The sequence below is a fragment of the Chiloscyllium punctatum genome, chromosome 48, assembly GCF_047496795.1.
Source record: "Chiloscyllium punctatum isolate Juve2018m chromosome 48, sChiPun1.3, whole genome shotgun sequence".
Lineage (NCBI taxonomy): Eukaryota > Metazoa > Chordata > Chondrichthyes > Orectolobiformes > Hemiscylliidae > Chiloscyllium > Chiloscyllium punctatum.
Window position 1 is genome coordinate 42011985 of NC_092786.1, and position 24910 is coordinate 42036894.

Here is a 24910-nt window from a genome sequence, read left to right on the forward strand (position 1 = left end):
AACACAATTTGCAAATTGTGAAGCTCTTTACCTACATAAAATTCTCGGATAAGCAGATTGTATTTAGCAATGTTTGGTCAAGCCTCTCAATGACTGTCTTACAAAATTATGAGGGGCATGGATAGGATAAATAGACAAAGTCTTTTCCCTAGGGCTGGGGAGTCCAGAACTAGAGGGCATAGGTTTAGGGTGAGAGGGGAAAGATATAAAAAAGACCTAAGAGGCAACTTTTTCACACAGAAGGTGGTATATGTATGGAATGAGCTGCCAGAGGAAGTGGTGGAGGCTGGTACAATTGCAACATTTAAAAGGCATTTGGATGGGTATAGGAATATGGGCCAGGTGCTGGCAGTGGGACTAGATTGGGTGGGATATCTGGTCAGCCTGGATGGGTTGGACCAAAGGGTCTGTTTCCATGTTGTACATCTCTATGACTCTATGACCGCATGTCCAATGTAGTTGACTCTTAATTACCATCTCAAGCAGCCTCACAAGCTATTCAGTTGCTGCAAACTGCTACAAAAGAACCATAAGATTGAAGCCAAATGGACCACCTAGCAACAAACTGGGCACTGGACATAAAGATACACCCAACCCAGTCATCCATGGAAAGTCTTCCTCATGAACAGAGGTTTCCAACCTTTTTCTCATCAAGGCACATCAATGAGGCAAACAATTCCACAACACAGCCACATCTTTCATTCAGCATGCTCACTGTCCAGAAGTCTACACATTATGACTTTGGAAGCTTGCACGTATGCATTTGAAATGGTGTGTTTGGTGCCTGCAGGTACTGCCTTCAATAACACACACCGAAGCTCCAGAGGAGATCAAAAGTAGGGGCATGGCCTCAACAGGTAAAACAACACTGCTTCTCAAAACTTCCATAGCACACTGCACCCCTTGTCACCGCACACCAGTGTGCAGCAGACTGGCTAAAAATCACTGATCTCGAGACGTGTGTTAAATCTGGAGAGCTGTTCCACAGACTGTGAAGCAACACAGCAGCCTGAGAAAGTAACACCCACAGAATCATATTACAGTGTCATACATTCTCCATCACTAACCCCAGGTATGTCTTGTCCTGCTGACACACACACACACACTCTCCGGATTACATCAAGTCTCAGAGCATCCCAGAGCTGGGTATTGTTGAGTAAGTGTCAGTTAATGGTTCTGACAATAATACCCTGTATCACTCAACAGGGGATCCCTGATTTACGAATGTCTGACTTATGAATGTCTGTATTTATGAACTCTGTCCCACATGGGCAGTGGCGGCGGCGGCGGGGGGGGGGGGGGGGTGGGGGTGTGGGGGGGTGGGGGATACTTTAAAGACTCAACATACATTGCCTGTACATACGAGGGCTGTTTAATGCTGTCCTGCATTGTGTTCTGAACGGTCTACAAAATTGATTTGTGAACGGACTTCAGGACGGAACCTATTCACAGCCTGGGGATTGCCTGTAACTCTCGATTGTCAGTGAAGTGGCAGAGGGATAACTGTCAGTTTGAAACAATGGGAATAAAGGCAAAACCTTCCAGCTGCTGCAGTCATAGCAAGCACAAAGAAAGACTGGGAGGTCAGTCATCTCAAGCCCAGGACACTCCTGCAAGAGTTCCTCAGGATATCCACCTTCAGCTGCTTCATCAATAATAACCCCTGCTATTCACTATCATTGGCACAGTGTTCAGTACAGTTCACACTCCTGATAAATGCTAAGTAAGTGTGTCTACATTAAATATTCACTCCTGCCAACCCCAAGCACAGTGGCTACAATGTGTATCAGCTACAAGGCACAGTGCAACATCTCACAGAAGATTCTTCAACAGTACCTCTTCGACCTGCAACCTCCACTGCTGTGAGGGAAGGTAGGGCAGCTCCTACTCCCAAGTCACACTCAGTCCTGACTTGGAAATATATTGGTGGATTAAAAGCCTGGAACTTCTCCCATAAAATAACAGTGGGAATACCATCATCATGTACATTGCAGCAGTCAAAAAAGCACCTCACCCATGCTATTAACATGGTAAACCCAATAAGTAAACTCTGCTGTTAAACCGACTGCAGCAGCGTCATTAAGTTAGCAGCAGGGTCTATCCAGGCTGTGACTGAGTTAGAAATCGGAACTGTTCCAAAGATCACGTAACTTTATTGAGATAGGACTATTCGATAAACTTTTATGGATTTATTTTTCTGGCTTTATTTTCAGTTTAGTTTTAGGGTTTTTAAATGGTGCTGGAGAGTGGTGACACTAAACAACTCTTTTCACCGTGTTTGTAATAAATACAAATGACAATAATTCAAACCAAATCAAGTACTTAAAATAAGGCAGAATGGTTTCCTGTTAGAATTATCAATGTAGCAATTCAACTTCTTGCAACAAAAACAAGCTTGAACTTACTCTCACACTGAGAAAACCTCTGCACCAAACTATAATTTTGAACCCATTGCCAACGAAATAGAAGGAGTTAGATATGTCACAATTCAGTGCACAGGACTCCTGCAGTGTCTATCCAGGAGATGCATATACTTGATCGCATTTTTACAATAATACTAATCACCAGTCTTTTTGTCACTCACACATTCATGCATTGCTAAACTATTTTAATTTTTAATTATATACGCTAATGCTTTTGGCTTTAGCCACAGTATTTTGAGTAACACAAAATTCTAGTTCCCACGGAAAACCAAGTTACATTCTTCAAAAAATATACTGTATTCCGGAACTGACTGTGAGCAAGGCCACAAACAGTTTACATGTGTAAATCAGAATGAACATTTAACCCCTGCTTCAAGGGTTTGTTGGGTATCTCACATGAGGTAGCAAATGGATGCACTTGCACACTCCCACCACATGCTCCCTCACACACACAGACATATACATGCACACACCATTACAGTCTCACACATGTCCTCACTTTCACACACACACAGACACACACTCCCTCACATTCACACACACAAACACACAAGATCCCTCATTTTATTCACTCACTCTGCCCCACTCACACATAAACACATCCTCTCCCTCAAGACACCCTTCTTCACCCACATACTTCCTCACTCATTCACTCACACACACACACCCTCCCTCCCTCACACATACACACACACCTTCCCTCACACACATGGTAACTCATTTGGGAGAGACTTTGAAAACCCTTTGCACTGATCCGCCTACTGGCCAGATGATCAAACTACAATGAGACACTGAATGGGAAAACTGCTGTATCAACAGTTCCCACTCAATTTGCAAAGGTCATTGTTGACATCAATCTGTGACAACATGAAATTAAGGAAGCGACAAAAAGAGCATAATCGATGCAAGATTTTTAACAAGTGGATTGGGTGAGGATTTAAATCCAATGCAAGGTACTAAAATACACTTTTATAGCAGAATTTGACAACATTCAAACAATTATCCTGAGAAATTGAAGATCAGGACATGACAAGAAAAACTAAGAGTTGTTGGCCAAAGATATAAATTCAGTAGCCTCAAATTGTACATGTGAGAGAAAGGATTCAAGAATTGGAGCAAATTAGTCAAATTTGTTCTCCTCACAGGCCCCAAGCTCAGTATCATTGTTTGAGGAATTGTGTCCCACAATTCCAAGGAATGTTTAAAAACTTGATTTTTGGAGACACTGAGTATGAGGAATCAGCCAAAATCCCAAACCAGCACAAACATTCTATCCCAAAGCAAGTCATAAACTTGATTTTTCAAACTAATATGGATCATTGAGGTTACTTTCCACCCTTGGCTGTGTTATCCTGCCATTTAAGTAGACAACATGTCTGCCCATCAAAAGGAATCAAAGCCAGATTTCCACTTAAAGGCCAATGTAATGCATCAATAGTTTATGGAAAGCATTACACAGAGAGTGAAAGAATGGGAAGCTATTGCAACCATCTCAATTCCAATCCAGTCAGCAAATTGGCTTAAAATCAAACTGGTTAACTAATAATAGCCAATGTCATGATGTGGGAATGCAGCAATTTTTGAGCTGCTCAGCATTAAATCATAGTGGCAGTATTCCAAACTGAAAGAAAAAGCAAGGTATCCCATTCAAACTGGAAATCTGAACTGTGTATCCAAGCAACTATTACATTTTGTATGTGACTTTCACAGACGAAAAATACTGGGTCATAATCAACTTCTTCATCTCGGTTCTGAAGAGGTGCCATTGACCTGACTCGACTTCAATTGTTCATCAAGAACCTGCAGGCCATCACTTGCTGCCTATCATGCTTGTCAGATTGGTTAAGTCAATAACTAAAGCAAAAGCTAGGATTGCTTACCAGTCAGAAATATATCTGAAATAAAATTAGAGGTTTGACTATCAATTGGTTATCACAAGCACTAAAATAACCAACCACCGAGAGTGATGTCAACCTTAAGCATAAGGGGATCTTTGCTTTAAGGGATCCGGCTGTTCATCCGAGTATTAAACTGCATTAGAGCAAATGGATGGTGACAATTGTTCAAAAGATGCAGGAAAGGCAAGGACTCTCCTGAAAGAAAAGTCACTGACTCCTGTAACCAACTATCCATGATATGACGCCGGTCTGTGGATCATCTCTTGCTCTGGAGCAACGTATTGCTCAACTTAAACAACTGAACAAATGATCAATGGTTTGCCAAAAATTACCTTCTGAAATGCTCAAGAGTCAAGGCCAGGTAAGACAGCAATAAGGGAGCAATTCACAATGCTATGCCGGTTTGGAATCTTACCTAGATTAGGGTCATATCACAGCTGCACTTCAATATTTATCTACAAGCATATCAAAGTTTCTGTGACAGATCTACTCTCATTCATTAATTCTACCTCAGAAAATACTGATCTGTGGAATTCCGTCTCATGTATATTGAAATACAACAGCAAGTTCAAATAATTACAGTCCAAGATTCTCACTGATCATCCATAGGAATTTTGGATTTTCACCAAGTCTTGCTGCGGTCTGAGCAAGATCAAACTCAGTAAAAATTCAATTTTTGCCATGTGGTCATAACTTCTGCTTGCATCTTGTAGCGACTCTAGCCAGAAAATCCGCTGTCATGTTATGTCATGCTCGGCTGTCTTGCACCACGTCCACTGAAGCTCATCTGCTTAATACCTGTAACATCCATCATCCCACTGCGTCTAGCGACCATTCCTGCTCCTGCCCTTCATTCTGTCTTCTAGAGGAGAGCTCTGGTAGCTTCTCAGCTTTGATCAATTGGTTCAAACACTGAAACTAAGAGTCCCTAGAATTCATGAAATGTTAGAGTCACAAGAGTCAAAAGAGATGTACAGCATGGAAACAGATTCTTCGGTCCAACCCGTCCAGATGTGCCAAACCAATCTAGTCCCATCTGCCAGCACCCGGCCCATAACCCTCCAAACCCTTCCTATTCATATTACCCATCCAAATGCCTTTTAAATGTTGCAATTGTATTAGGTGGAGACTTTAACCCGAAACCATTGTAGTTGAACGGACCCCTTATCTTGTACCCTCTGCCGTGCCAAAATCTGTAAATATCCTTCAGTTCACAATAAACTTTTTCACTGACTGTTTTATGAGCGGCTAAGGGGAAACAGGGAAGATGCCGGGAGGAAGAGAGAGAGAGAGAGAGAGAGAGAGAGAGAGAGAGAAAAGAGTCTTCCAATTCTGTCTTACAAATCACTCCTTTGTTCTCCCACCAAAAAGTGTTTCCTTGAATTGAAGTTCACTATATATTCCCATGTCTGGCATCATTTTTTTTCAAGCTGGATAATCTGCAGGCAGTTTTAATCGCAAAATATGAAACTTCCAGAAAGGTGAAAATTAAAAAAGATGAGGGTTTCTTCACATCTGACTGAGTTTTAGTGTATTTTGATACATTGTTAATTTACGCTCCAAGTGGCTTCGTTTCTCTCATTGTGGCATCTTAAATCTGTGTTTTCTCCTTTTTAAAATTCAAATGATGGAAGTTGAAAGTTGATGATCATATTTTACCATTATTGTGACTAATATTTGACTGTCAATGATATCAGTATTTCAGAAGTATAGTTGGCTAACAGTACAGAACTTGAATATTGTTGAAAAAAGACATATTTACTGAAACTTGCACACATCCGGATAATTCACAAGAATACCAAGTTAAGGAGAAATTGGTTTCAGAAGTACGTTTTCAGCAATTAAGTGCTTTAGAATGTCCTTTGGTGGTAAAAGGTGTTGTATAAATGCAAGCTTTTTCCTTCATTCCACTAATTCAGTGCATTAGCTGGCTTCTATCTCAATTCGTTTATTCACACCAGAGCACTGAGTTTAAAAAAAAACTCCTTGGAACTGTAACATCAACAGAAATTTCTGCAGAAACTCAGCACTTCTGACAGCATTTGTGGAGAGAAAGCAGAGCTAACGTTTTGAGTTCAGGTGACCCTTCTTCAGAACCTCCTTCGAATTGGATTGACTGAAGAGTTGGAAGATTGTGATGCTGGAAAGGTACAGCCAGTCAGGCAGCATCCGAGGAGCAGGAGAATTCGACGTTTCGAGCATAAGCCCTTCATCAGGAAATGCGATAAGTCTCATTTCTAGGAAGGGCTTATGCTTGAAACGTTTACTCTCCTGCTCGACGGATGCTGCCTGACCTGCTGTGCTTTTCCAGCATCACAATCTTCCACCCTGATCTCCAGTAACTGCGGTCCTCACTTTCTCCTAACCAAAGAGTGGTTTTCACAACAGAGTATGTTATAAGCTGTTACAATTATTATTCTGTTACATCAACAACTTATCAGATATTATATTTTCATGTTTCATCATAGATGAATAGTGAGCAACTTCTATCACATCTGTGTAGTTCATCATTAGTGAAAACACTATAAAGTAGGTTCACATGGATACAGAACCATTGTCATTACAATTGCCTCCAGGTGAATCAAGCAATGAATCACCATTAAAAATACCGAGGCGTTGTTTCCATACTCAACATGCAAGTTGCACAACCGTCTGAAGAATAATGGGTTCGGTTTGGAACCTGAAAACAACAAGCCAAAGTTTTGTCACTGCAAATATGGATGACCATGCAGAGAAAGTGAAATCCATCCAGCAACATAATAATCGGCACCTAAGGCACAGTTATGTTTTACAATGAGCAAGTCCAATCAAACGTTGATCATTACAACTGCCCTAACAACTAGTTTAGCCGACCTAAGTTGGCTTAGGTCAGATAATTTTGAGTTTGTTATTTTTCGCATTTGTTTATGATTTGCCATTTGTAGCTTTGGGAGCCAAGATCCTGGATGTAGTTTCGTTATTGTATGGTCTGTTTGGTGAGGGAGTGAACGATGTACGGTCATGATCTTGCCATTTCCTGCTCAGCAGAATTACAAGGGGGAATACAGAAATGGGATACTAATCATTTCCAGGTTAGGGTCATTTTGAGAAGGGCTATTAAAATGAATCAAATTCTGATATAGTACATAGTTGTCCAATTACCATTATTTCCAGCTATTGCATGCGCATAATGGCTGACATTTGTGATTCTGTAAAATGGCTGTCACCTCAACAGCAGCTGGTGCATATCAAAGTAACCCCTGATAAGTGATGCGTCTTGGCAAATTTATAAGCAGCTATATTAATGCAAACCAGGAAAACAGAGGTTTCATTCTGTTCTTTCTGCATATCTAATAATCACCATCATATAGAACTACCACTTTAACTACTGCTTATTCCTCAGTCAAGATTAGTGTGGTGCTGGAAAAGCACAGCAGGTCAGGTAGCATCCGAGGAGCAGGAGAATTGACGTTTCAGGCAAAAGCCCTTCATCAGGTATGAAGGGCTTTTGCCCGAAATGTCGATTCTCCTGCTTCTCGGATGCTGCCTGACCTGCTGTGCTTTTCCAGCACCACTCTAATCTTGACTCTGATCTCCAGCATCTGCAGTCCTCACTTTTGCCTCACTTACTCCTTAGTCCACATATGGAATGGGGTTTTGAATGAGGAGGGTAATGTCACTGCCTTGGAGCCAAAAGCTGCAGGTTCAAGTGCTACTCCAGGATTTGGTGACAAAGGAAGGCATATCCATTATGCAGCCATACAGGTTAAGTAATAAATGTTTTTAACAATTACTTCAGTACAATGAGCGTGGATGAGAATTTTGGGTCAACTACATGACATAACAAAATGGGAACCTCCACCATCATTCTCCACAACTTCAGGCCATAAGGTGCACGGAATTTTGTTTTACCACAGCCTTGGAGGCCGGTTGTACTGGCTGGCTGGTGAGGGTCAGATTGGTGCTGACAATGTTGGTTCAGTCCACTTCTGACTGGGGTAGACTGTCTCTTCGCCCTCGTGATGGTGCAGATGGTGGTGCTCTGGTCCTGACTTGCCCAAAGACTAACAGCAGAAGTAAAGATACAGTATTTTGTGTGTCATCAAAATACAGGAAACCCGGTTGTGCTGAATGTTCTGGGGGATGTTTCCTCACCACAATTCGATGAGTCATTTAACAAAGTGAACGATCTCAGAGAACTCCCAACAGGTTCATTTGAAGACTGAACTTCAAGTAGCACTCTGCATGAGTTTAATTTAATTTGACAGTTGAAGTAAATAAAAAAAAGCAAGTCTTAGAAATCAAAAAAAGTCTCACCATGATGGGTATTAGTCAAGAATAATTTGACAGCAGGTATTCCCAAACTGAACTCCTTTACAAAATATACGTAGAACTTCAAACTTACGTGCTGAAGCAGCCATCTTAATTAATTTTAACAGTTCAAATAAAATGTTTTCTAAATATATGAGCTAAGAAAGTGAGACAACACAGCAATAAAATACAACTTGATATCCAACTGTTTAAACAAATCAATGAAATGCAATATTCCAGTTAAAAAGCACACCAATTAAAAACCAGTTTAGTGCAGGGCTTCCATCCAATCAGGTGCAGCTGCAGTTGTGATTTCTGCAACTTTTTGAAGTAATGCCATCAGCAAGATAATACTGCGCTACGATCTGCTTTCAGTTGATCTAAACACACATACTAAATCCTGAAAACTAAAGGAATAATCTTACCTGGGATTATTGGTTCAAACAATAAACTCCTAATATGGCACTGCCTAAATGTAAAATCATGCTGATGCTGTTTACTCATTTTAGTCCATGTTACGTTGAACATTTCCAACTCAAGGGTGGCTCAGTGGTTAGCACTGCTGCCTCACAGCACCAATGACCCAGGGTTCAACTCCACACTCAGGTGACTGTCTGTATGGACACACTGCCCATGTATGTGTGGGTTTGCTCTGGGTGCTTCAGTTTTCTCCCACAGCCCAAAGATGTGCAGGGTACATTTATTACCCACATGTCCAGGGATATGAAAGCTAGTTGGGTTAGCCACGGGAAATGCAGGGTTACGGGGTTAGGGTGGGTCTGGTTCGAGTGCTTGTTTCCACACTATGACTCTAACTCTGGGCTGGACATGGGATAGATTTATCCAGGAAATGTCAGCCAATTTAAAACCTTGTCTAACCCTACCAGTCACCCTCCTCCATCTCCACCCAACCCCACACCTCAAAAGCCTCCTGACCATCCACCATGACTGCCCATGATCCAAGCAAGTACTTCAGCTACTCTCTCCTTTTACTCACCTACACTTACTCACCAAAGCCTGGGGGCTAACTGTTGTCCTGCTGTTTACAGAACCACAGCGAGAGCAATCCCCTTTCATTTTCACAAGTCACCAAATTGCTGACCTCAGTCAGTTCTACTTCCAGTTTTGAATCACTGCAAAAGTCAAACTGATTGTGATGGAGATACAAAACTAAATAAACAAAATTATTTAAATCTGCTTTTAGGTTACTCTTGCATTTGGAATCCTCTTTCCTTCTGGGACTCGGATCAATTTACTTACCTACTCGAATCTAAATATATGTGTATTGATTCAAAGTTTGGTTGATCCAGGAAGCATTTAGTCAACACAGAGACATCTGCATGAGTAGCAAATAAATTGTTCTTCTGTTGTGCTCGACAATATGCAAAATATTGCAGTTGTTGGTTGGGTAAAATAAAAATGGAAAATTTTGGAAATAGCGGTATGGGGACTTATACAATTCAAACAGGATGAGACAGAATCGATGCGGGGAGGACGTTCCCGATGGTGGGTGCATCCAGAACCAGGAGTCACAGTCTGAGGGTTCAGGGTAGACCATTTGGGACAGAGATGAGAAGGCATTTCTTCACCCAAGACTGGTGAGCCTGTGGGATTCATTACTGCAAGAAATAGTTGATGCTAAAACCATGAATGTATTCAAGGAATTGCTAGATACAGCACTTGAGACAAATGGGAACAAGGGTTATGGGGAGAAAGCAGGATTGAGTTATTGAGTTGGACAATCAGCCATGATCGTGATGAATGGCACAGCAGGCTTGAATGGCTGAATGGCCTCCTCGTGCACCTATTTTCTATATTTCTATGTATCTGTGGAGAAAGAGAAATATGTTTTCAGGTCAATGACCTTTCTCCAGAACTGCAAAGTGTTAGAGACATAACCGTTTTGAAAAATAGCAACATTCACAGTACAGGAAACTGCCATTCAGCAAACCATTTCTGTTTTGGTTGACAAGTAACCATCCAGCTTAATCCTACTTCCCAGCTCTTGGTCTTCAGGCCTGTAGTTTGCAACTTTTCAAGGAGCCTACCTTAACTTTGTTTTTAAAACGTGTCGAGCATATTTGCTTTCATCAAACCTCTTGGCAGAGAGTTCTTGACCCTCCCAACCTCAATGAAAAAATTCTCAACGCTCCCACTAATCCTTCTGAAAATTATTTAAAGACTATTACCTTGGTTATTCCCTTTCTAATAGGAAGGATCGAATGGAAATAGATCCTTCCAATCCACTCGGTCTAGGCCCCTCAGCTTTGTACACCTCAATCTTTGTTCAAGACATGTCAACCTAATGAATCTTTCCACAGAGCTAAAATTCTCCATTCTTGCAACATACTTGCAAGTCCCCTGTGTACTTGAGAATGTACAATCACATCCTTCCTCTAATGTGGTGCCCACAATTATATGCAATACTCTAGCTATGGCTTAACTGGTATTGTATACGGTTTGAGCATTACGTCCCTGCTCTTATTCTCTAGGCATCCGAGGAGCAGGACAGTCGACGCTCCAGGCATAAGCCCTTCATCAGGAATGGTGGTGGGCGGTAGTGGTGGAAATGGACTGAGAGATAAATGCCTTACCTCACACTTGTCTAGATCAAATTCCATTGGCCCATTTTTATTTGACCATTCGATGTCAGAAAGTTGGGAGGATTAGGACATGGTATTAAAACAACAAGCACCAGAAATTCAGGGTTACGCTTGAGGGCTGAATGGGAATGCTCACTAATGTGGTCACCCAATTTGCATTTGATACAAATGCATACAAATAAATTGCTGTTTCGCCTGCAAGAGTGTGGGCTGAAATTAAAAGGCTGGCATTTAATCTCCTGGGCTTGCACTGGAAAGGGGATGGGTGTTGGAGAAGGTGAAAAAGGAAACCAGGGCATCAAAGAAAGCTCAATCCCTTACCAATACTGCAAGGGGAAGAGAGGAGGTGGTGTGTTTGGTGGCAGCATCGTTGTGGACGTGGCCGAAAATGATCCGTTGAATATGGTGCGTTGCAGAGGAGAAGCTGAGGATGAGTGGAATCTTGCTGCATTTCTGAGAGGAACAGCTGGTGCCAAGTGGGCAAGGGTTGAAGAGCCAATCAATCAAGTGTAATGGTGGGGAATCCAGTTAAGAAAAATAAAAAAAAATTTTTTTTTAAATCAGAAACATCAACACACAGGGGCATTGTCAGAGAACCGATGCAGCAAGAGTGAAGAAACTGGGAGAATGGAATAAAATTCTCGAAATGATTAGGTCAGACATGATGCAGTCATGATGTGGAAGTGTTGGACTGGGGTGGACAAAGTCAAAAATCACACAACACCAGGTTACAGTCCAACAGGTTTATTTGAAACCCCAAATTTCCAGAGTGCTGCTCTTTCAGGACAGTAACCTGGTGTCGTGTGATTTTTGATGAAGAGATCAGACAAACCAATACAGTCAAAAGTACTGAGAACAAAGAAGAGAAGGGATGCAAGTAGAACAGAAACAAAGAACACGCATTTCTAGTGAATAGATAGCACTAAAGATATATAGACACAAATTGTCTGGTCTCAGGTCACTGAGAACCAGACATACTACAGAAAATTGGAGTTGGGATTCTCTGAAAGTTTTGACACATGGACCTATGGGGAATTGTCCAGGAAGTTTCAACTTCCAAATGGATGATTCCCAACAGCTTGTATAACAGTCTCAGTCTCTGGGCTTGAGATGTGGGCCACATCCACATGGATAACCATACCCTTGATAATTACCCAGGAATCTAAAACCTGATCTAACAAATCCAAGTGTCATCCCACACACACAAACCTCTAATTACTACCTCACCTCCCCCTCCAAACCCAACTGGGCAGTGTTAGACAGTATTGCCATTGACCAGAAATTTCACGCAGTCGTTAATGGTCACTCAATGAAACAAAGATTTTGATAATAAGGTGCTCATATAACTGTGCTTCTCTTTTTCACAGTTAAAAGATCTCACAATACCAGGTTATAGTCCAACAGGTTTATTTGGATTTACAAACTTTTGGAGCACTGCTCCTTTGTCAGGTAGCAAGATCTAAGTGTCGTACAATACTGTGCAATATTGATCAAATCTAGGTTGCTGTTAAGGTTTTAATCACCTAGAATGGGGATGCAGGTTTTGAGTGATTAATACGTAAATCCCAGAACTTCTTTCAAGTCACATTCCCAAGATAACTTAAGGTTTTATACACAAAAAAAAAGTGACGTCTCAGCTCAGAGATTGCATTAAAAGTGTGAGGTTAAAGTCTGTCTGAATTCTAATTTTGTGTCAGACTGGTTCTATTTCCAAAGTAGGAATTTGTAAAATGTCACATGGACTGACTGCCTACAGATTGTGTGCTTTTTGAACAAAATAGAATGTATCTGCAAACATAAATCTGCAAATGCAAATTCACCCCATAAATGCGTGCGTGTGTGTGTGTGTGTGTGTGTGTGCACGAGTGCGCGCGCGAGAGTGAGTGTGAGTGTGAGTGTGAGTGAGAGAGTGAGAGACACAGAGAGAGAGAGACAGAGGAGGAGGAGAGAGGAGAGAAAGAAAGGGAGAGAGAGAAAATAAGTGATTAAAGACTTAACAACAATCGAGATTTGCTTAATACTTCTCATCAGTTGCATGACACTTTGATCTTTTACTATAAAGTCTGTGTCCTATAACCCTGCCCCACCAGCTACCTGATGAAGGATTTCCAAATAAACCTGTTGGACTATAACCTGTTGTTGTGTGAAGATTAATTTTGTCCACTCCAGTCCAACACTGGCACCACCATATCATCTTTTTTCCACAAAAACAGTCAAAGGAAGGACACGATCCACTATTAATGGAGGTGATGTCTTATTTAATTAGTTCCCATTGCAATATGAATGTTTGCTGCAAGTTCCCCATTCTTCACTTCTTGATTCACTTCCTATTGTCCGTAATTTCCAGTAACGGTCAGAGAAACAGAATGTTTCGGCAAACAATCAGTCATCCCTTCACTTAACCAGAAATACCTGTTAAATGTGCAACTTATAACTCAAATTACATATTTGTTTGCACAGGCAGCAGTTCAATAGCACTTGAAGTTTCATTTTCTGAAATTCTCTACTGAAATGCCTTGCACATTTTCTTTCCTACAGATAAACCACCATCTCATTAACCGTGTTTTTATTTCCTCACTAATGTCTGGAAGGTCTTTTGGAATATCACTTACACTAAACACCTACATAAGCAGCAGGCTATTGGCTTGATGAATCAACCAAAACATCGAAACACAGAAGATAGGAGCAGGAGGAGGCCATTCAGCCCTTCAAACCTGCTGTGCCATTCATCACGATCATGGCTGATCGTCCAATTCAATAACCTAATCCTGCTTTCTCCCCATAACCTTTGATCCCATTCACCCTAAGTGCTATATCCAGCTGCCTCTTGAATACATTCAATGCTTTGGCATCAACTACTTCCTATGGTAATGAATTCTACAGGCTCACCACTCTGTGGGTGAAGAAATGTCTCATCGCCATCCCAAATGGTCCACCCAGAATCTTCAGGCTGTGACCCATGGCTCTGGACACACCCACCATTGGAACATCCTCCCTGCATCTATCCTGTCTAGTCCTGTTAGAATTTTATAAGTCTCTATGGGATCCCTCCTCACTCGTCTGAACTCCAGTGAAAACAATCCTGACCTAGTCAACCTCTCCTCATCTGTCAGTCCTGCTATCTCTGGAAACACAGACTTGTTACAATGCATAAGGCCACCATTTGGTCCATCATGTCTTTTCCATTTCTCAGAACATTTTGACTCAGTACTGAATTGCTGACTTGTCTGGTAATCTGCATGTTGCTTCTTTTTAAATAATTCCTCTTGAAGGCCTCAGTTGAACCTGTCTCCTCCACATTTCCAGACAGTGCATTCCAAATCCAGACTACTCCCCAATAAATATTCATCTCAACTTGCATTGGTTTCTTTTTCATAACAATTTAAAATGGCGGCCTCCAGTACTCGAACCTTCTGAACAGTTTCTCCCTGCCTGCTCTGTCCGGGCCCCTCATGAGTTTCAAAACTTACATCAGATCTTATCTTAGCCTTCCCCTCTCCAAGGGGAACAGCCCCAACCTCTGCAATTTGTCCTCATAACTGAAGTTTCTCATCACTGGAACTATTCCCATAAACATTTTTTGCATACTCTCTAATGTGTTCACATCCTGACAAACGTGTACTCAAACTGAGGTCTGATCAGTGTCCAATAAAGGTTCAACATGACCTTCCTGCTCTGTACTCTATACCCCTATTAATAAAACCTAGAATACTGTATGCCTTACTAAGAGACCTCCTTACCTGTCTTGCACACACTGATTAATGTACAAATACTCCCTCTTTGCCCTTGCACACTTTTTAGAATTGTACCGTTTATTTTATACCAACCCGACATGTTCCTTGGACCATGGTGCATCCCCTGACACTTCTCTACACTGAACTTCCTCTGTCCACTCAACCAACTTGTCAATGTCTTTTTGAAGTCCTTGTCGTCTTCCCTGCACTTTACAATTCTTGTAAATTTTGTGTCATCAGCAAATTTTAAAATTCCCCGCATACCAAAATCTGAAATACTTACATATATTAGGGAAAGCAAGGGTCCCCAAGTCCACTACAAATGTTCTTTCCAGCCTGAAAAATACCCAATAATTATTCCTCTCGATTTCCTCTCTCAGCTAATTTTGTATTCACATTGCTACTGTCCTTTGATTCCATGACAAATAACTTTCCTTACAATTTTGTTGTGTGGTCTTGTATCAAGCACCTTTTGGAAGTTCATGCACACCCTCAACAGCATTGCCATTAATCAACCTCTTGTGGTAACCTCTTCAAAAGACCAGACATGATTTACTCTTAACAAATTCACACTGACTCTTCCAAATTAACCCAGATTTTTCCATGTGACTATTAATTATCTCCCGAACAAATTTTTCTAGAAGCTTCCCCACCACCGAAGTTAAAATGGCAAGTCTGTAATTACTTGGTATCAAATTTCTTTGAATGGAGCCATAATGTTTGCAATTCTCTCGTATTCTGGTGCTACCCCTAAATTTAGAGAAAATTAAATTATTGCCAGTCTCTCCATGATTTCAACTCATTTCCTTCAATATCCCTGAATGTAGCTCATCCAGCCTTTATTAATCTTATTAACTTATAGTACAAACAGCTTAAACCCTTCTAGTGTCTGAGTTCCCTACTCAGTCAGCATTACCGGGGCAGAATCTGCTTAGCAGTTAAGACAGACAAAGTATCAATTTAACACCTCAATCATGCCCCTTGCCTTTATGTGCAAATCCCCCTTTTTTTGTCTCCAATTGGTCTTTATTCACCTCTTTGTGCGCTTTGGATGACTTTGGGATTTCAATGCATGTTAGCTGCTAGTCTTTTCTCATAATCCCTCTTTGCCTCCCTTATTTGGTTTTTCTTCTTCCTCTGAGCTGTCAGCACTGAACTTAGTTCTCAATTGTCTTTACCACCTGAGACCTGTCAAAAGCACACTTTTTCTTTTTTAATTTATTTTCTTTTCTTTTGTCATCCAGGGAGCTCTGGATTTATTTATCCTATCTATCTCATTTGAGGGAATATACTTTGACCGTACCTGAATAACCTCCTCTGTGATAGTAGTCCATTATTCTGCTGCTGTGTTTTCCCCCAACAACCTTTGACTCCTGTCTATCTGGCCCAACTTTTTCCTTTCCCCATTGAAGTCTACTTTCCTCCCATTTATTATTCTTACCCTGGATTGATCAAATCTCATTTTGCACTGATATCCTAGACCTTGTGAACCAAAGATCACTGCCCACTAAATGTTACCACATCCCCCCACCTCTTGAGTTACTTGGCCCATTTCATTCCCAAGAACCAGGTCTAGCAATGCCTGATTGTTTACTGGATACTACTGTAGGAAATGCTCCTGACATATGTTCCTCCAGCTGCCCCTTATACTAGTAGTATCCTCCATTATATACAAATAATTAAAGTCGCCCATTCTCCTCTGCTCTTTGATGTTCACACCTCACTGCAATTTCTCACAGATTTGTTCCTCTCCATCCTTCCCACTAGTTGATGATCTATAGATTACTAGGTAAAAACAATGACTGCAGATGCTGGAAACCAGATTCTGGATTAGTGGTGCTGGAAGAGCACAGGAGTTCAGGCAGCATCCGAGGAGCAGTAAAATTGACGTTTCGGGCAAAAGCCCTTGCTGTATTCCTGATGAAGGGCTTTTGCCCGAAACGTCAATTTTACTGCTCCTCGGATGCTGCCTGAACTCCTGTGCTCTTCCAGCACCACTAATCCAGGGCCTATAGATTATGCTGTGCAATACACTTGCAGCTTCTTCACACATAGAATTGGTTTAGCTAGAGCTGTCTTTGAACCATGTGAAACAGCCTTTCTTCAGTACTGCAATGCACAATGCTCTCCTTAAACCAAAATGCCATCTCCTCCCATTTCCAATCTTTTCTGAGTACCTTGAAACCAGGAATATTTAACACCCAGACATGTGGCATGGAGGCACAGTGGTTAGCATTGCTGCCTCACAGCGCCAGAGACCTGGGTTCAATTCCGCCTCAGTCTGTGTGGAATGTGCACATTCTCCCAGTGTCTGCGTGGGTTTCCTCCGGGTGCTCCAGTTTCCTCCCACAGTCCAAACATGTGCAGGTTAGGCGAATTGGCCATGTTAAATTGCCCGTAGTGTTAGGTGATGGGGTAAATGTAGAGGAATGGGTCTGGTTTGCTCTTCGGAGGGTGGGTGCGGATTTGTTGGGCCGAAGGGCCTGTTTCCACACTATAAGTAATCTAATCTAATGCCCTTTCTCAGCCAGACTTCCATTACTGCCTCAACAGCATTATCCCACGTTGCAATCGGGGTGTGTAACTGCCCAGTTTTAATCACTGCACTCTGTGCATTCAGATACAGTGTAACCCTAGTTTAGACTTCATTACTTCCTTCCTTACTCCAATTCTACTTATTAACTTACTATTCTCTAACCCTTATTTTATTTGGCTCTCCGTGGTATACTTTCTAATTTCCCCTCCATGTCCCCACTCCCTTGCTGAGTTAAACTCTCCCAAACAGCACTAGCAAAATCCACCTCAAGGAATTCAGTCCTGGCTTGTACAAGTGCCATATTCTCCTGAGCCAATCCTAATGCACCAGAATTTGAAAGCAGTCCATTTTGCACCATCTTTCCAGATACACATTCATCTGGCTTCTGTTGCTATTTCTGTCTCCACTTTTGCACATGACAATGGAGGTAATCCAGGAAATACTATTTTAGATGGTCCTGCTCGTTAACTTTAATACCAAGGTCCCTATATCCACTTACAGAACCACAAGTCTCTTCCTACCTACGTCCTCAGTACCAACTTGGACCGTGACCTCTGGTTGTTCACCCTCCCTTAGAAAAATGGCCTGCAACCAGTGACATCCCTGGCCCTTCTACAACGGAGGCAACATACCATCCTCTCAGATGTACTTTTCTGTTGTGCTAACTGAAGAGTTTCCTATATATACTGTCCTTAAACTCTACTTCAGCAGCTGTATGTGCTGTGAGAAAGATGCCAAGAGGCTGCAGAGTGACTTGGACAGGCTGGCTGAATGGAGCAAATACTTGGCAAATGCAGCATAAATATGGATAAAGCACGGTGGCTCAGTGGTTAGGGACCCAGGTTCAATTCCAGCCTTGGATGACTGTCTGTGTGGAGTTTGCATGTTCTCCCTCTGTCTGCGTGGGTTTCCTCCGGGTGCTCCGGTTTCCTCCCAAATTCCAAAGATATGCAGGTCAGGTGAATTGGCCATGCTAAATTGCCCATAGTGCAGTGGTGAATATAGGGTTGGGAACAGGTCTGGGTGGGTTACTCTTCTGCGGATCAGTGTGGACTTGTTGGGCCGAAGGGCCTGTTTCCATACTGTAGGTAATCTAAATGTGAGGTTATCCACTTCGGTGGCAAAGTCAGAAGGGCAGGTTAGAATCTGAATAGTGGCAGTTTAGGAAAAACTGAGATGCAACAAGGCCTGGGTGTCATGGTGGAACAGTCATTGGAGGTTGGCATGCAGTTAGCAGGCAGTGAGGAAATCTAATGGCATGCTCCTCTTTATAGTGAGACAATTTGAATATCGGAGAAACGATGTTTTGCTGCTGTTATACAGGGCCTTGGTGAGGCAACAGCTTGAGTATTGTGCGCATTTTTTGTCTCCTCGTCTGCGGAAGAACATTCTCGCTATTGAGGGAGTCCAGCAAAGGTTCACCAGACTGATTCCCAGGATGGCAAGACTGACATAAGAGGAAAGACTGGATCGACTGGCTGGAATTTAGGGGAATGAGGGGGGGTTCTCAGAGAAACATAAAATTCTGATGGGACTGGACAGGTTGGATGAGGGAAGAATGTTCCTGATGTTGGAGAAGTCCAGAACTAGGGGTCAGTGTTTAAGAATAAGGGGTAAGCCATTCAGGACTGAGAGGAGGAAGAATTTCTTCACTCAGAGAATTGGGAACCTGTGGAATTCTCTCCCACAGGAAACTGTTGGGGCCAGTTCATTAGATAGATTCAAGAGGGAGCTGGATGTGGCCCTTGCAGCTAAAGGGGTCAAGGGGCGAGGGGAGAAAGTGGGAGTGGGATACTGAACTTTCATTATCAGCCATGATTATTATGAATGGTGGGGCAGGTTCAAAGGGCCAAATGGCCTACTCCTGCACCTAGTTTCTGTAAAATAGAAAATAAAATATGCATAAAATAGAAATATTTATATTACAAGCCAGCTCCCCTCTCCTATGCTAGGTTAGAAGGAAAAATATCTTAGTAAACTGGGTTGCTGAGGGTCCTATTGGACTTCCTATAGGATTAATTATGGAATGTATTCCTCTTGACTTCCTTACAAATATCGTGCACCAAAAAAAATTGAATTATTCTATTAAAATATGGCAGCCCTTCTTGAATTACATAGATACAGATATTTCGGCCATTCTATCAAGGGCTTTCATCTAGTTGAGGTAACGGTTCCGGCTGGGCCCCATGGGAGAGGAATCCCGCATGAATATGGGTTTTATTACGACTTGATGTTAGCTCATTCCGAGCATGTACGTCACTACTTAATTATTATGTTATCCTTCTTTTTTCTCTTGAATAACGCAAGATATTTGATCATACACTCTGGTTAGTTATAGGTTAGATTAGTAGTTAGCTGAGTTTTGTCTTTTTCTTCTCTGTATCTTTTCTTTTTGTTTGACAGGTTTTGGCTATTATTTATTTGAGATTTAATTGTATATTAGTGTTTGTACTTGTGTTTTTTTTATTTATAAACTTGTAAAAACAGGTTAAATTTTCAATAAAAATATCTATATTAAAAGAAGAAATTCACATTTTGTAAAACTGAAACACCATTCTTAAGAGCAGCCGCTGAACAATTTATCAATTCATAACTTTCCTGTGAGGTAACCCTAAGACATTTTTCTCTTCTCCTCATATTATTCTTTTTCTGGTGTCAACTCTCTCGTACTTTTAGGTTGATGTGACTATTTCCAGGTCCTCCCCACTCTCACATGCTTTCTAAAAGTTGTGATCATAGATATTTTACCAAATTAGGGACATTACAGAGTATTAGAATTCTTTGGTTTGACATATCTAGAGGGCAGAGGTAGCAGTAGTACTCCCTGATTATCTGAAGCAGCCTTGGGCAGGCTCCTCACTGCATGTTACTGCATTTCAGTCAACCATGATGCACATCTCAAATGTGTGTCAGTTTTCAAACAGGGTTACTCATCTTTGTTATTTTGCTTCTTTCAAGATTGCAACTTGTAGGGAAAGCAAACGGTGCAGTTATTCGCAAAAGTTACAACATTTAGAAACTGGGCCCGGCCAAATAAGCATCTTACTCAGAATACTGGCACACTTAGTTATTAACATGTGCTAACAGGCCTAGTTTTATGCCAGAGATTACACCACAATTCGAAAGCTCCAGGGTACATATTTTCCTGGTTCGCTTCAAAATGACTTCTGTTACTCTCCTTTATAAGTTGATGGTTGTGTGTTGCAAAACTAAAATTAAGAAGCTTGCTGCACTAAAGCTGGATTCTCACAAGCATTTGCACACATTGTTTAGACAAACACAGGGTAAGTCTAGTTTACTTCCTCTACAGGAAAGGGTTTAAGAGTTCACTATCTAGTTGAAAGCATTCCCCATCACCTCAGTGAAGCTCATCAACAGTTGATAAAATCAGTCGAACGAGGCCACTATATTCAGGCCATCACACTTCAAAACAGAACGAGTCACTACTTGCATCATGCTGCCTTTGGACCTACAAGCCAGAAATATACCACCACCTCTTGATATCACAAAATGTTAGTCGCTAAGTAGCAATTTAAATTGACTGCGGTCCTTCTGGACATTTTGCAATTTGATCATATAGACCTAAAAAGGGGAAATACCATCTTGACATAAACTAACTAAATTGTGCCATACATTGGGCCCTGCTTCAAACCATGAAAATATTCTTGAAGTCAGTCATTTTCTGCTGGTTTTACTCATATTGATAAACCAGCCTTTCCCTCCCTTTGTGAAGGGCCGTCGCAGGCAGCTATCGATTTACAGAAGCTTCCCTCTGCAGTTAGCTTCTGGTTGGTTTAGTCATAAATATTGTGACCGTCACGTCTACTCTGCCATTCAATAGGGATCGTGGCTGGTCTGATTATGACCTTAGTGCCATTTTTTTTTAATCCCAGTAATTTTGATTGACAAGGCAGTCAAGGGTTATGTCCAACTCAGCCTGGAATCGATCCAATGTCCTGGCCTTCCCTACTTCAAATTCCTCCGCATCTGTGTCTTAAGTTGGGGATCCCTTATACTTAAACAGTGTCCCTTTAATGAAATTCCGGATTTTCCCATGAGGGGAGACATGTTGTCAGTGCTTACCCTGTTAAACCCCACCGCCCCCCACCCGAGAAGCTTATATATTTCAACAAGATCACCTCCCTTTCTTCAAAATCTAAACGGATGCATGCCCAATCCACTTGACTTTCCCACATTGAACGCTTCACCTCAGGAATCAGCCAAGTTAACTTTCAATGAACTGCTTCCAATGCCAGTACATCCTTCCTTAAGTCAGGAGACCAAAACTATGCACAGTTTCATCAAATCTTAGTCATAGCAATTCTTTCCTACTGTTACACTCTATCCCCACTGCAATAAACGCCAAATTACCAGTTGTACTTGCACAATAACGTTTTTCAGACTCACTAACAAACTGGCCTCAATACTGCTTGGCAAATTTCATGTGTTACTAAAATCAAATGGATCAGATCCTAGCCAATCATTAATGGTGGTGGCCAAGTGAATTATTAACAAGAGGTAAAAGGTTCAACAAACACTCCCCTTTATTGAAAGAGCCCAGCACACAAAGGACAGCAGTGAAGCATGTACATCCATCTTCCACCACTGGTGCTGAATGGATGATCCATCTTGGTCTACTCCTGAGGAGCCCACTATTGCATGTGCCAGACTTCAGCCAATTCGACTCTCATTACATCACATGAAATGGCTGGGCATATTGGATAAAACAGAAATATCCCAACTCTCATGCTGAAAACTCGGAAGAACCGTGTCTCTTACTGAATTGTTCCAGGTGTAAGTACAATTCTAAGACAGGGTGGAAAATTGCCCAGATATGTCCACAAAAAGCATGACAAACCTCAGCCTGATCAAATACCATCCCATTAGTCAACTCTCACTCGAGATAAATAAAAGTGGGCAGCATTATCAAAATGCATTTACTGTTCAAGAGCTGCTGTGCAAAGTTTATGTTGCTCCAAACCTCATTACAGCCTTAGTCCCAAGATGAGGAAAGAGTAACTGCTTTCAACGCCAAGTGTTGCGTCAAACACCTAGAGTGCAACAGAATGAGAACAGAGGGAAAGGTCTCCATGGATTGGGGTCTTACTGAACCTAAAGGGTCTACAACAAACATGACACCCACAGGATATTGCCAGGAAGAATGTTCCCACCATTGAGCAAGTCCAGAGTTAGAGGTCATAGTTTAAGGAAAATGGGTAAATCTTTTAGGACTCAGATGAGGAGAAATTGCTTCATCCAGAGAGTGGTGAGCCTATGGAATTCACTACCATAGAAAGCGGCAGAGTACAAAACATTGCATCTTCAAGAAGGAGGTATTGATAGCTCTTGCAGCTAAAAGGGTTGAGGGATATGGGGCGGACAGTAATGCAATGATCAGCTATGATCATATTGAATGGCTGGACAGGTCGCATGGCCTCCTCCTGCTCCTGTCTTCTATGTTTCTACCTTTCTATGTTGGAGGGAGCTACATGATAAGGGTTATGATTGCTCAACATTCCCAAGATTTTAATATAGTCTCAGCAGATTGGAAGGTGGCAAATGTAATTCTGCTATTCAAGAGAGGAGAGAGAGAGAGAGAAAAAACGAGAAACTACAAACAAGCTAGTCTGACATCAGTTATTGCAATCTACTATTAAGCAAGTCTTCACAAAATCATAGTACAATTAGACAAAGTCAATACAATTTACAAAGAGGAATCATATATGGCAAAGTTATCAGGATGTGAGGATGTAACCAGCAGGGTAGATAAATGGTACCAATCGATGTAGTGTATTTGGATTTCCAAAAGGGTTCAAATTCTGGAACTCCATGTTGAACAGTCCTGAGGTCATCAACGCTACCACAGACTGCAGCAGTTAAAGGAGGCAGCTCAGCAACACCGTAAGAGAAGGTGAAATCTTAAACTAGATACATAACATATTTTTCTTTCATGCTATTGAAAAAGCAGTCAAGATAACTATAGTTATTGTCAGAGGTCAGCCAGGTGGACCTCATAGAATAAGAGTTCCCTGATTGGGGCTGTTAACCTGATCCAATCATGGAGCCTGTCTGAAAGATGTGAACAGGAGTGTCAGAGTTTCTGTTCACTCAGAGCTGGCTCTGAGGAAGCTGCACCAGTGTCAAGTACTATGTACTCATGAACAAAGGGTCACTTGGTGACGGGATACCAGCCTCTGTGGAGTTATATCTGTGGTGACAAGAGAAAAAATATGCTCCTGAAGAAATTTACTCATAACAGTTGTCTTTCAGATGGGATAAGCATTTCTGGCACCAAGCTGTTATTTGGGAAGCTTGGCTCATTTGATCCTGGCATCAAAGACTAGGGTTCAGAATGTGGAAAGAATGCATTACTTTCTCTGGGCAAATGTCATTGGGGCAGTTGAAAAGCAATGAGTAGTTTTCCTGACAGCTTGTGGACCCACAGCTTTTTCAGTTATTAGGAGTCTAACATTTCCTGAAGCACCAGAAACTACCACGGGTTGATGGATTTAGTCAAAGAATATTATGATTCCAAGCTTCCTTTAATTCTGAGATGCTATCGGTTTTATCAGCAATTTGAGAACCAGGGTATATTGGGAGTTTTGACGCGGTTAAGTTAGAGGAATGGGACTTTGGTTTAACCCTTAGTGAGATGCTGAGAGACTGTTTGGTATGTGGGAATAATGATGCAATCATGCAAAAGTACTTACTAGCTGAAGCCCAACTGGACTTCAAACAACTGGCCTTGTCATTAGAAAATGCAACAAATGGAGTATACGAGTTACAGGGTATGGTAATGGAAGTGGATCACCCGCACCAGTCTGACTGAGCTTGGATGACACCCTTTGAGTGTAGTCAACTGCAAAGCCTCACTCAAGACATACCTGGAATAGAGGGACTCTAGGTCAGCCCCCAGCAGAGCCTTGGCCACACAGTTAATATTTTCTTCAGGATCTGAACCAGCAAGCTATTTGTAGTTACTGCTATGTAGACCCGAGACAGCAAAAAAAAAAGTCCCAATAGCTTTAACTGAGTAACAGAATTCAGTCTGGTATCCAGCTGAATGCACACCCTGGAAAGTCTATCTACATTTGGTTTGGAACAGTTAAATCGCTTGGCAACATCAAAATCAGAACCAATCAAAATATATGTCTGGTTAAACAGACACCTGGTTCTAATGGTAATCGATATCATCACGATTATATCAGTGCTCACAGAACTAGTCTTCAACAAAAGTGGAGTTGGCACATTCTCCCCGTGTCTGCGTGGGTTTCCTCCCACAGTCCAAAATGTGCGAGTTAGGTGAATTGGCCATGCTAAATTGTCCTTAGTGTTAGGTGAAGGGGTAAATGTAGGGGAATGGGTCTGGGTGGGTTGCTCTTCGGAGAGTTGGTGCAGACTTGTTGGGCTGAAGAACCTGTTTCCA

General features: G+C 41.7%; 1 protein-coding gene across 3 annotated transcripts in view; it reads right to left on the minus strand.

The window, feature by feature from the left end:
- Positions 1-24910, minus strand: part of atp8b4 (ATPase phospholipid transporting 8B4) — a 245466-nt gene that overhangs the window by 190785 nt on the left and 29771 nt on the right. Inside the window, exon 1 of one of the 3 annotated variants that reach the window (XM_072565059.1) lies at positions 9872-10021. The exons of the other annotated variants lie outside the window; for them this stretch is intronic. The gene's annotated coding sequence lies outside the window, so the exon portion shown is untranslated. Of the gene's footprint in view, positions 1-9871; positions 10022-24910 lie in introns of those variants that run through there. 3 annotated transcript variants of the gene reach the window in all.